Raw genomic sequence first — 10,750 nt, 5'->3', positions numbered from 1 at the left:
CTTGAAAGGGAACGTCTCAGGTTACTTATGTAACCATGGTTCCCTGAGTAGGGAACGAGACACTGTGTCCTCTAGGCTTCCTGCCATGCTTCGAACGCAAGCTTCAGACGAAGAAGTGAATGACATGTTCTCCCGGCGCCTATTTATACTATAATCGCACCGGTAGTGATGTCATGGGCTGTCGCCGGCCAACGTGTTGTTGGTGTTTTTTCAATGTATGCTTCAGACACGGGTCACGACGAGGCGTTCCCCATAGCGACCCCTAGAGGATGCAGTGTCTCGTTCCCTACTCAGGGAACCATGGTTACATAAGTAACCTGAGACGTTTATCAGTAATCCTAAAAAATAACACTGCCAAACTTACTCTAGCATACGAGTTATGCCAACATCGAGGCGATGCGCGGAAACAACTATGAGAGGATGCCCCTGTAAAAAAGACGACTGGTTAGCTATCTTTCTATGGGTGAGACGTCCTCTCTTAAAACTCTTGATTTAAGTATCAATCCATCCATTCATATCCATCTAGTTCTCTATTCATCCATTCATGTTCATATGTACCTATCCATTCATTCATATCCATCCATTCATATCCATCTAGTCCTCTATTCATTCATTTCCATTTGTACCTATCCATTCATTCATATCCATCTAGTTCTCCACCCATTCATTCATATCCATCTAGTTCTCCACCCATTCATTCATATCCATCTAGTTCTCCACCCATCCATTCATATCCATCTAGTTCTCCATCCATCCATCCATTTATTCATATCTATTTAGGTGTCCATCCATCCATTAATATCCATCTAGTTCTCCATCCATCCATTTATTCATATCTATTTAGGTGTCCATCCATCCATTAATATCCATCTAGTTCTCCATCCATCCATTTATTCATATCTATTTAGGTGTCCATCCATCCATTCATATCCATCTAGTTCTCCATCCATCCATCCAGTTCTCCATTCAGCCATACATCCCTTCCTTAATCCATATCCATCTAGTTCTCCATCCATCCATTAATATCCATCTAGGTATCCATCCATCCATCCAGTTCTTAATCCATATGCATTAAGGACTCCATCCATCCATCGTCTCTCAGTCTACAAGGCCATAAACCTTCAAAGTTCAAATAAATCAACCATAAAACACACCTCTGGAGACTTATTGCTTTAATCTACAATTAAAACTGTATATTTACGGTTAATATCTCAATACAACCAAAACAATATGAAATAATATGGACATATGAACATCCCACTTGTGGTGTAGTCAGATAAGCAGAAACATATCATCAGACAAAGCCACCCCTCTCATTAAAACCCCTCCTTCATTTCAAAATGACTGTAATTTAGTCCCCAGACCTTTAGCGATGTGCGATTTTATGAGGTATTCGTCAGCGGATCCTTTATGAGGTGTAATCTAAGGCCAGAGCAGCTCTTGGAGACTGATTGCCCTCCTTTTAAAATATATATTTAATGACACGGCTCTCAGCGCTGTGGGAATAATGTGGACAAACCCACAATTCATTCTCTTAAAAAGCTCCCTTGTGGTGCCATAGCATACTGGCGACGGCTCAAAAAAATCCAAATGGCTACATTTCACTCCCTGCTGACCAGTCCCACAGAGAGCTAAACCAGCGCTAAAATGCATTTCTGGAAAAATGCAGGTGAAAACAAATGAGAATGAAAATATAAATCAATCTCTTTACAAACACTGTTTATGCTCCAACTACCAAAATTCATCACAATCCACAGACTTGGCTGTAGAAAGTTCTGGCACGTTTCCATGCTGGTGCTATTAGGAAAAAATCACAAAATACTCCGGTCAAGAACTATCCATTATGGATAGGATGGGATTGCTAATTCATCAAGACCTGTGGAAATTTTTCTTATTTTATGGCTTTTTCATGGCCCTGACAACAAAAATACCAAATGTATTAAAGGGGTCATATGATGCGATTTCAATTTTTCCTTTCTCTTTGGAGTGTTACAAGCTCTTGGTGCATAAAGAAGATCTGTAAAGTTGCAAAGACTAAAGTCTCAAATCCCAAACATTTCATTACACCAAATACACAAAATAATGTTATTTTTAGCAACATCATATGACCCCTTTAAATGATAAATAATAAATGTACAAGATAAACGTCCTCACCACACTGTAGATCTGAGGTTTGCGTCGTTTGGCTAAGTCGATTATGTTGACTCCGTTGTAGTAGAGGTTCTCCATACATCCATGGAAGTTTTTCCGCAGGAACGTGCCTGGTTTTCCGGGAAGAGGGATTCCTCCAAAGCTGAGCTTTGTGAAATGAATGGGAAAAACAACAGCGATGGAGAGGTTTTACAATATAGCGGGAAATGTGGCCAATCATTAGTCAAGTGATTTGGCGCATGAGGTGTTATGCTCTTAACTAATCAAAATTACATGATTAAGGTCACCATGTTTCCTCTCTTTAAACCAACATGTTACGGGTAGACTTGGTCCAATTTGCAGCATTTTATGCACTGTTTTTGTGGCAAAATAAAATAAAATAAAATTCAAATGTAGCTAATAAAAATATTGAAATATATTATTATTATTATTATTATTATTATTATTATTACCACTACTACTTGTAAAGCATATTTCATAAAATTCTCTTTGAAATGCAACATTATAAACAACATAAATGTATTTATTATTAGTATTATTATTATTATTATTATTATTATTGTTACTTGCATAGTGTATTTAATGGATTTCTCTTCAAAGTGCAACATAAACAATTTGCTGCACTTCTTTATATATAAAACAAATACAATTATTACAAATAGTAATTCACTTCAATGCACTTCAAAGTTTGGCTTAAACAATGTTTGTGTACTTCATTAATAATAAATAATAATGTATTATTATATTTTACATTTTACATGCACTTCAAACCACAACATATAAACAATATAAACAACATAAATAGACAATGTAAACACAATTAAGTGAAAAGGAGATCAAAAGAAAAACAGAACTTACCGAATTGTCAATTGTATCAAATTATTAATTAATAATAAATAGATATATGTATTTAAGATCTTTTAAAGTAATAAATAATAAGTACATCGGTCAAAGACGAAGAAGTGTTTAAGCATAAAAACAATAAGTGTGATACTGCTTTAAATTGTTGTTGATACTAGGTAGGATTGTATCAATGGTTGGCTGGATGACTCATCAAATGTTTAAATCTGTTTTTCTGAAAAATACATTTAAATGTAAATTTAAAGATGCAAATATCTGCTAAATATGAGGTGAGCTCAAACCTAACAAGCCATGAAACTTGGGGTCTTCACTAAAAGTACTGTTAAGGATCTCTATATGGATCTGCTAATATACTGAGCAAAAAAATTTACTAAATAAAACAAATTAAAGTAACCAAAATCATTCTCACCTCATAATCAACCTCCAGCGAATCATCCAGCCCACCCGTCCTCACGTGTTTGGTTAGTCTGTCCACAGTGAAGTTGATCTGTTTGTTAAATCGCTCAATCAGGACGGAGTGCCAGTGCTGGTCGTCCAGAAGACTTCCCAGAAACACAGAAACATGGCCGCTGCTAGGGTGCGTCTTAGTATCGTCTTGAGAGAAAAAGAGACATTTTTAAAATATAAAAGTATTGAATTATATTTTAGTGTCATCGTTTATGTTCTTCCTTAGTATATCCATTTTTATGTTTGATAGATTTACTAACAACATACTGTGCAACAGTCTTATTTTAGTATGTTATATACTATTATAGTATTTATTAGTATTTTGAATTAGCATTTATTTTATATTTTCAGTATTTATTATATTTTACTTTTATATTTTAAGTTTTTGTGCTTTTATAATTTTTAGTTTTTTTATTTTTCTATTTCTATTTAGGTTTATTATTTTCAGTTTTGCTCATTTTAGCACTCCAACTTGCATTTTTTTTTTTTTTCAGTTTTCATCAGTTTTTTTTTCTTCTATTTTTTTTTCATATAATATTTAGATCTTACTTTTATTTTAATTAGATAAATTTTTAATAGTTTAATAGTTTTAATAGTTAATAGTTTTAGTTTTAATCTTATTTAACAATACCGACAATACCAACACTTACACAGGTGCACATAAATACCATTTACATCATGCTACTAAATGAAACCAAATTAAAATGTTCTCAGAAGCAAAGATTTTATCAGTTGCTAATTTTACAGCATCTTTATAATGGGCGACCTTAGAAAGAAAATTATCAAACGGTCTCTTTTTCAGCACATATTCTCAAAACGAGCCGTAAATAGCTTAGGAAAGGTGTGCCTTGTGCTGTCTCCTCTGTTTGATCGTTTTGAACTTCCTGGAAAGAAACCTGCTGTATTGATGATAAAAGAACAGAAAGAACAGCCTATCTTGACAAAGTGAGAGAAGCCTGTCAGGAACATGTTCAGCTCACATTTCACCACAGAATCAAAAGAAAGAAGTATGAAATTATATTTTGCATGAAGAAAAGTAAGCTTATTTTTAGCACCATTAATATTCGTTGAATTGTCACATTAATTGCATATCAATTAAGCACATTTTTTAATAAAGGAGAAACACCAAATTAATGGTGTCAGTGAATTTGAGAAAAAAAACTTAATAATACGCTTCATTTTCTTTAAGTAATTAAATCCTTTTCTGATTTTGGAGCGACATATAAAACAGACACATTATAGTGAGATTTACCCATGAAGGAGACAATATACGGCATCTGAAATTAGCTTTGAGAGCTTTTTGTGGCTTTCAGATGCAAGATGAATGCAAATGTAAAAGAAAAACATTGTCCTGATAAACAGCATCAACATCATCTCGGTTCGGTATTCTTAGCAATCAGGGCTTGACGCCGCTCTTAGCGTAACGTGCAACTTATTCCATCTGATTGCTGGTGCTAATTGAACACGAGGCTCGGAAAGCGCTGGGACTCTACATTAGATCGCTCTTTGTGACAACTCGATACACTTATATGTGATTACGCCGCAGATTTGACCTCTTAATCAAATCTTTGTTTCACAACTGCCTCTCATATGATTACGGTAAGATGCAACAATTGTGCCTGTGAACGCTTCCTCTTGCTGCAGTGATAGAAGAGCTCTACAAAACCCAAAGATGCAGAATAACCTAAACACATTGCTTTGAATCTCTCCAAAATGGGTGTTTTGTGGCTTTTAATCCACATATATTAGATCTGAGGATAATTTGTATGCTAGTGTACTGAAATGTTATTTTGTGCAATTTGCATACTATCTTTCATGAATGAAAACAAAGATATAGTCCCTGGACACACGAAAGCAAAATTATTCGCAAAATTGAGATGTGCTCCTAAAGATCATATTACCATAAAAAGCAATAAAATAATTAAAATAAAATATTTGGAATTTGCACAATAGTTGACCTGAAAGAAAAAAAATGCAAATGTCTGCATCAGCGCCCCCTGTAGCAATTCTGAGAATGCATTACAAATATCTGCCACAATTCTGAACATGAAAATGCATGAAATTAAGCTTTTTCAAAGCATTTGTGGCCACAAGCTTGCGTAGAGTACATTTCAGGCCTTCATTTTGAGTTTAAAAGGCTATAGAGAGCTCTCACTCACCCAGATTGATATGCAGGGCCAGTCGGCCCTTATGCAGCTCTAGGGTGATGTAATCACCTCTTTGTCCCTCTCCATGCACAAGGACCCCATCCGCATGCTGGCTCTTAAACCGTAGAGAGATTACGTCTTTCACAGTGCTGGTGGACTTCTGATTAAACCGGTACAGCAAAGAGCTCCTGCCGTTGAAGTCTGCAACATCCGACTCTGAGAAATGGAAGGGAAAAAATAATCCATCATAAATACTAAGCAACATAAAACTTATTTAGTTTCTTTATAAAAAATATTTTGTACAATTTATCAGTAAATGTTTGCTTTCACATTCTTTTATAAACACAAAACAAATAAAAACAAAAAAGCAAAACTAAAACAATGTACAAAGCGCAAAAAATAAATAGAAATAAAAAAAAAAAACAAAGCACAACAAAACAAAAATAACACAATAACAAAAACAAAGCAATAAAAGAAAAGCAAAACAAAAACAATAGCAAAAAAAAAAAAAAAAAAACAAAGAAGAGCTGAATCAAAGTGCAAAGTTAGTTTTATTAACAAAACAAATATCCAGGAATAGAAAGAGCAAACCAGGAAACCGAATGAGAACACCAAACCACCATGAATGACAAGACCAGACAAAGAACACAGAAAACACAAGGGCTTATATACTCCTTGTGGGATTTTGTTTGTGTCAGCTTTACCATATAATCCAAACCGCTTATAAGTTGATATTCACTTAATATGATAATGATGTTCAAGGAACAGATCCTTTCCAGGAGTGATGTTGTGATTAGTTTGTCCTTAAATGTGAGCACAATTATAAAGCACATAAAACTCAGACAAAACAAAAAGCACAAGAAACTTTGTTGTGGCTTCATTAAACATGTTGATACAGAGTTCAATCTTTGTTCAAAGAACAATATGACCTTATATGATAATCAGCTTCATAAAATAGAGAAATTCAATAAATAAATAAATAAATGTATTTTTGCCACATTTAATTAGAAACTGGGCAGTTTGTAGTCACTAGGGAATTGTAGATTGTACTTGAAGAGTATTAGGGTATCCATCTGTAAGATGAAGCTTAAAAGAAAGTGGGTCGTCTAGAACAACAAAGACCCTAAACACAAGTCCGCAACTGAATGGCTGAAACAGAGGAAATCCTGTGTTTTGTAACACAAAGTCAAAGTCCTGTAGGCATGAACTGAAGCAAACAGTGAACACCTTAAGTATCTGCAAGTAATCTTGTATCGAGCAGTGGGTAAAAATGCACTTTCAGAAAATACTTTGAATTATCAAACAGATTAAGCAAATGTTTTTTAGTACAAATACAATAGATTTTGTCTTTGTCTTTGTGTTTTGTTTTTTTTGGGCATATTTTTCCAACAACCAGTGTGTCCAAAACAGAATAATACAATTTATTTGAAAAAAAAAAAAAAAAAAAAAAAAAAAAAAAAAAAAAAAAAAAAAAAAAAAACAAAGAAAAGCAAACAACAAAAACACAAAAACACACAGCAAAGTGAATCAAAGCAACAAAAATAAAAACAACGGCAAGCAAAACACCAAAACAGCACAATGACAACACAACTATAACAACAATAACAAAGTAAAGTTTAAGTAAAATAGTCCTTGAGCTCTAGTAAAACACTATCAAAATACAAAGGAAGATAAGAAGAACCAGAATGATAAGCAATAAGGCCCGTCTTAAGAGTTAGGGTTAGTTTATTTGATCTTATTACCTTCTTAAAAACTTTGGCCAGAATTTAAAGAAATATGAAGCCTGTCTTGAAGCAACCCTTCAGAACAAATTCTACCCTGGGCAGTAAAAGGCAGAAATGTGGATTTTGACCCGGGCTCAGAGTTCAGACATTACATTTTTGCTCTCTTTCTCCATCTCTCCCCTCACCGGATGCCGGAGTGCGAGAGACTGAAGCTAACTAGCCGTGACAAGCAAAGCCTCGCAAAAAGCTTGGAGCCGTCTGCTGAATATAGAACTAACACAGAGGGTCCAGGAACATCAGCCAGCGCAATGAGGCTGAGTTAGATAAAGTGGGGAGATCAGACGAGAATGTGTTTGGTTTTCGTTTTTTGCACGAGTTGACATCTTGATGGAGGCGCAATGCGTGTCAAGATGAAATGATAAGGAAATATTAGAATCAGAATCAGAATCAGAAAGAGCTTTATTGCCAAGTATGTTTGCACATACAAGGAATTTGTCCTGGTAAAACTGATCGTGTTTGAGAAACAAAAAACAGGAAAAACTAACAAAAACAGTACAAACACTGGAGAGCCAAACACTGAGGCTGCCGTCTGCGGCGCCATCGCATGTATCGTTCAGGCATGATAGCCTTTATAGCTATAGAGATAGCCTCTAAATATAGCTTTATCTCAAAGTCTTTCAATCAAAGAGGCACAACAATCATCACCAAATAACCATAGAAGTTATATAAACGATGACCTTGAGAACTGAGAGGATAGAAAGAAGAGAAGTTGAAAATACTGCCAGGTTTAAGGGGGGAAAAAAACTAATGCATATTGTATAAAACTTCCTGAGGGGAAAGAACAAAAACAATGAAGTTCAAACTCGCGACTGCATCTGAACTCAGCCAGACGGCTTGCTAAACACAACACATGGTGGATTCACGTCATGATTGAATAATTTATTATTTAGGATTGTAGATGGCAAAATAAACTTATATTCTCTGTATATCTTACAGCCTGCATGAAATCTGGGTCCACAGAGATGACAGCATACTCATTCAACGCTGATATTTCTCATTTCTCACATATTTCTTACGTATTTTAATTTTGTTAACTGAAATAATGCTGGAATAAAATATAAATATTTGATGAAATTACAAAGTAAAAACGAAAATTAGAAATGCTGTCTTGGCAGCTAACTGAAAAAAAGTTTTAGTTGAAACACTAAAATCACTAAATAATTCAAAACTAAAGCAGAAATAAAAATAAGTTAACCCTAAATACTATTTAAAAAACTAATCAAAATGACAAAAGCACATAAAATTATAAAAAAAAACTACTATAAATAATAAACTATAAATAAATGGTCATTCAAAATATTAATAAAGACTATAATTATACATAAATAATATTAATATAACAATGGTTTCAATCAATCTCAGATGGATTATTCAGAAATATGGAAAATAATTGTTTGGGATTGACATTCAACACTGACTTAAAATGTATTTGAAATATGCTTGGTATTTCATTGACGTCTTTTTGATGTTTAATTAATGTTACTGATGATGGCCTTTAAATATGTCAAAGGATTAAAATGATGTACACTGCAATAATAATAATAATAATAATAATAATAATAATAATAATAATAATAATAATAATAATAATAATAATAATAATAATAATAATAATAATAATAATAATAATAATAATAATAATAATAATAATAATAATAATAATAATAATAATAATAATAATGAAATCAGCAATGCTGATCTTGACAACCCATGGTATCAGACTGAAAAGAAAATAAACGCGTGCCATATTTTAAATCTTTTTGTTTCCAAGAATTTTCTCAATCACTCAGAACAGAAAATGTAGGTGAAAAATGTATATATTCTGTATGGGCCTGCCTATAGCTTAAGAGACACACAAAGTTGTCCGCAAACTCAGAATTAGACCTCACTTTATCTGTGGGTCTCTTGGTAGCATCAAAACAGCGGTGCTCCAATGAGAATTAATGACTGTACAGGGACAAACACACACACTTATGCTCTTGCTACACACTACTCATTTCAGTCATACACACACAAACAGTTTATACCACGAAGCCTCGGCCTTAAATTGCAGTTAGCAGCAGAGGCGCTTGACAGATTTAAAACTAATTGACTTCAGGAGCATTTCAGCAGTGCATGAATAAGGCCAACGCACCACCGAGGACGTCCGGTTTATCCCACAGAAGACAAATATGAAATACGTAGAGGGAGACCATGCGCTATACTGAATGTGTGCGTTTACTTTCTGTCTCTCTTTTTCTTAAGACTCATACATGTTTGAAATCACTTTACCCCCCGTTTGACGCAACCTTTTCTGTTTTCCCCTTACATGTTTGTCCTCTGTATTTTATTCCCTGGAGTTCGGTTAGCAGACATGTTCATATGTCCTTTGTGCTAACATTGAGTGCCGCTGTGTGAAGCCATTGTATGTTTGGCGCATACTAGCGCAGGGCTAATTATAAACATAATTACCGAGCACTAATTCACTCCTTGATTCATTCACGGCTCTTTTGGAATGCAAGCCGTGCTAATGCTGATGCTAACCTGCCAGCGGTCTGACTTTGAGAAAGCACTAGCGTCTCCGTTATCAAACCCTATTACTGAAATACCGTGTGGTCAGCACCCACTTATCATGTTTGATCAACACGGTAAACCGAGTCACCCCCATCGGTGTCACATTCCGCCCTATCTCACAAAATTAACGTTTAGAGAATAAATATGGCGGTGATAGGTCGCCGAGTCAAGCTTTGAATTGACAATCGGTCTTGCTAGGGCACAGACTGCAAATACAAAGCACCTGAGGACAGACTGGGAGAAAGGAACAAGGAGGGAGTAGGGGAAGGAAAAAAGAAAGAAAACGAGCACTAGCAAGACTGTGTTATAAATATTTCAAGCGCAAGGCGTGTGGCGCTGGCTACCCTTGAGGTAACCGATTGATTGTTACTCTGCACTTTGATACCCAGGGAAGGCAGGTCCAAACCAACTCAACCCGACTGCAGTAAAACAACATTACAGTGAACTAGCCAGACTAGCTGAACTTTTGAAACCACAGCTTTCTTCCTTCAAGCCATATCAGTACGATTGTATGTGCAAGATGCACATAATTGTTTCATTTAATGTTCTCCCAACTCCAAAAGATTTGAAGAAAACCTTTCTGCACTGGAAATACGTGGAAATATATTGCTGCACTGATTTAGCTGGTTGGCTTGTACAACAAAGCTAAAATTTAAATAAAACTAAATTTCCCATAATTCTCTGTGGCAGCATAAAGGCCTGTTCACACTAGCAAAACAATTCAGTCTGATTTTCACATGCGATTTACAACGAAATACAAACAAATACGAAAGAAATGGCAGACAGGTTGTACAAAAACGCAAATTC

At 34.8% G+C, this 10,750-nt stretch overlaps 1 pseudogene; it reads right to left on the bottom strand.

Annotated features, from left to right (window-relative positions):
* The window catches only part of LOC107687883 (contactin-associated protein-like 5), a 98,582-nt pseudogene that overhangs the window by 36,209 nt on the left and 51,623 nt on the right, over positions 1-10,750 (bottom strand).

The sequence above is a fragment of the Sinocyclocheilus anshuiensis genome, unplaced genomic scaffold (assembly GCF_001515605.1).
Source record: "Sinocyclocheilus anshuiensis isolate Anshui unplaced genomic scaffold, SAMN03320099.WGS_v1.1 scaffold273, whole genome shotgun sequence".
In the NCBI taxonomy this organism is placed as follows: Eukaryota; Metazoa; Chordata; class Actinopteri; order Cypriniformes; family Cyprinidae; genus Sinocyclocheilus; species Sinocyclocheilus anshuiensis.
The sequence above is the reverse complement of the archived record's forward strand: the minus strand, read 5'-3'. Positions and strand labels throughout refer to the sequence as shown.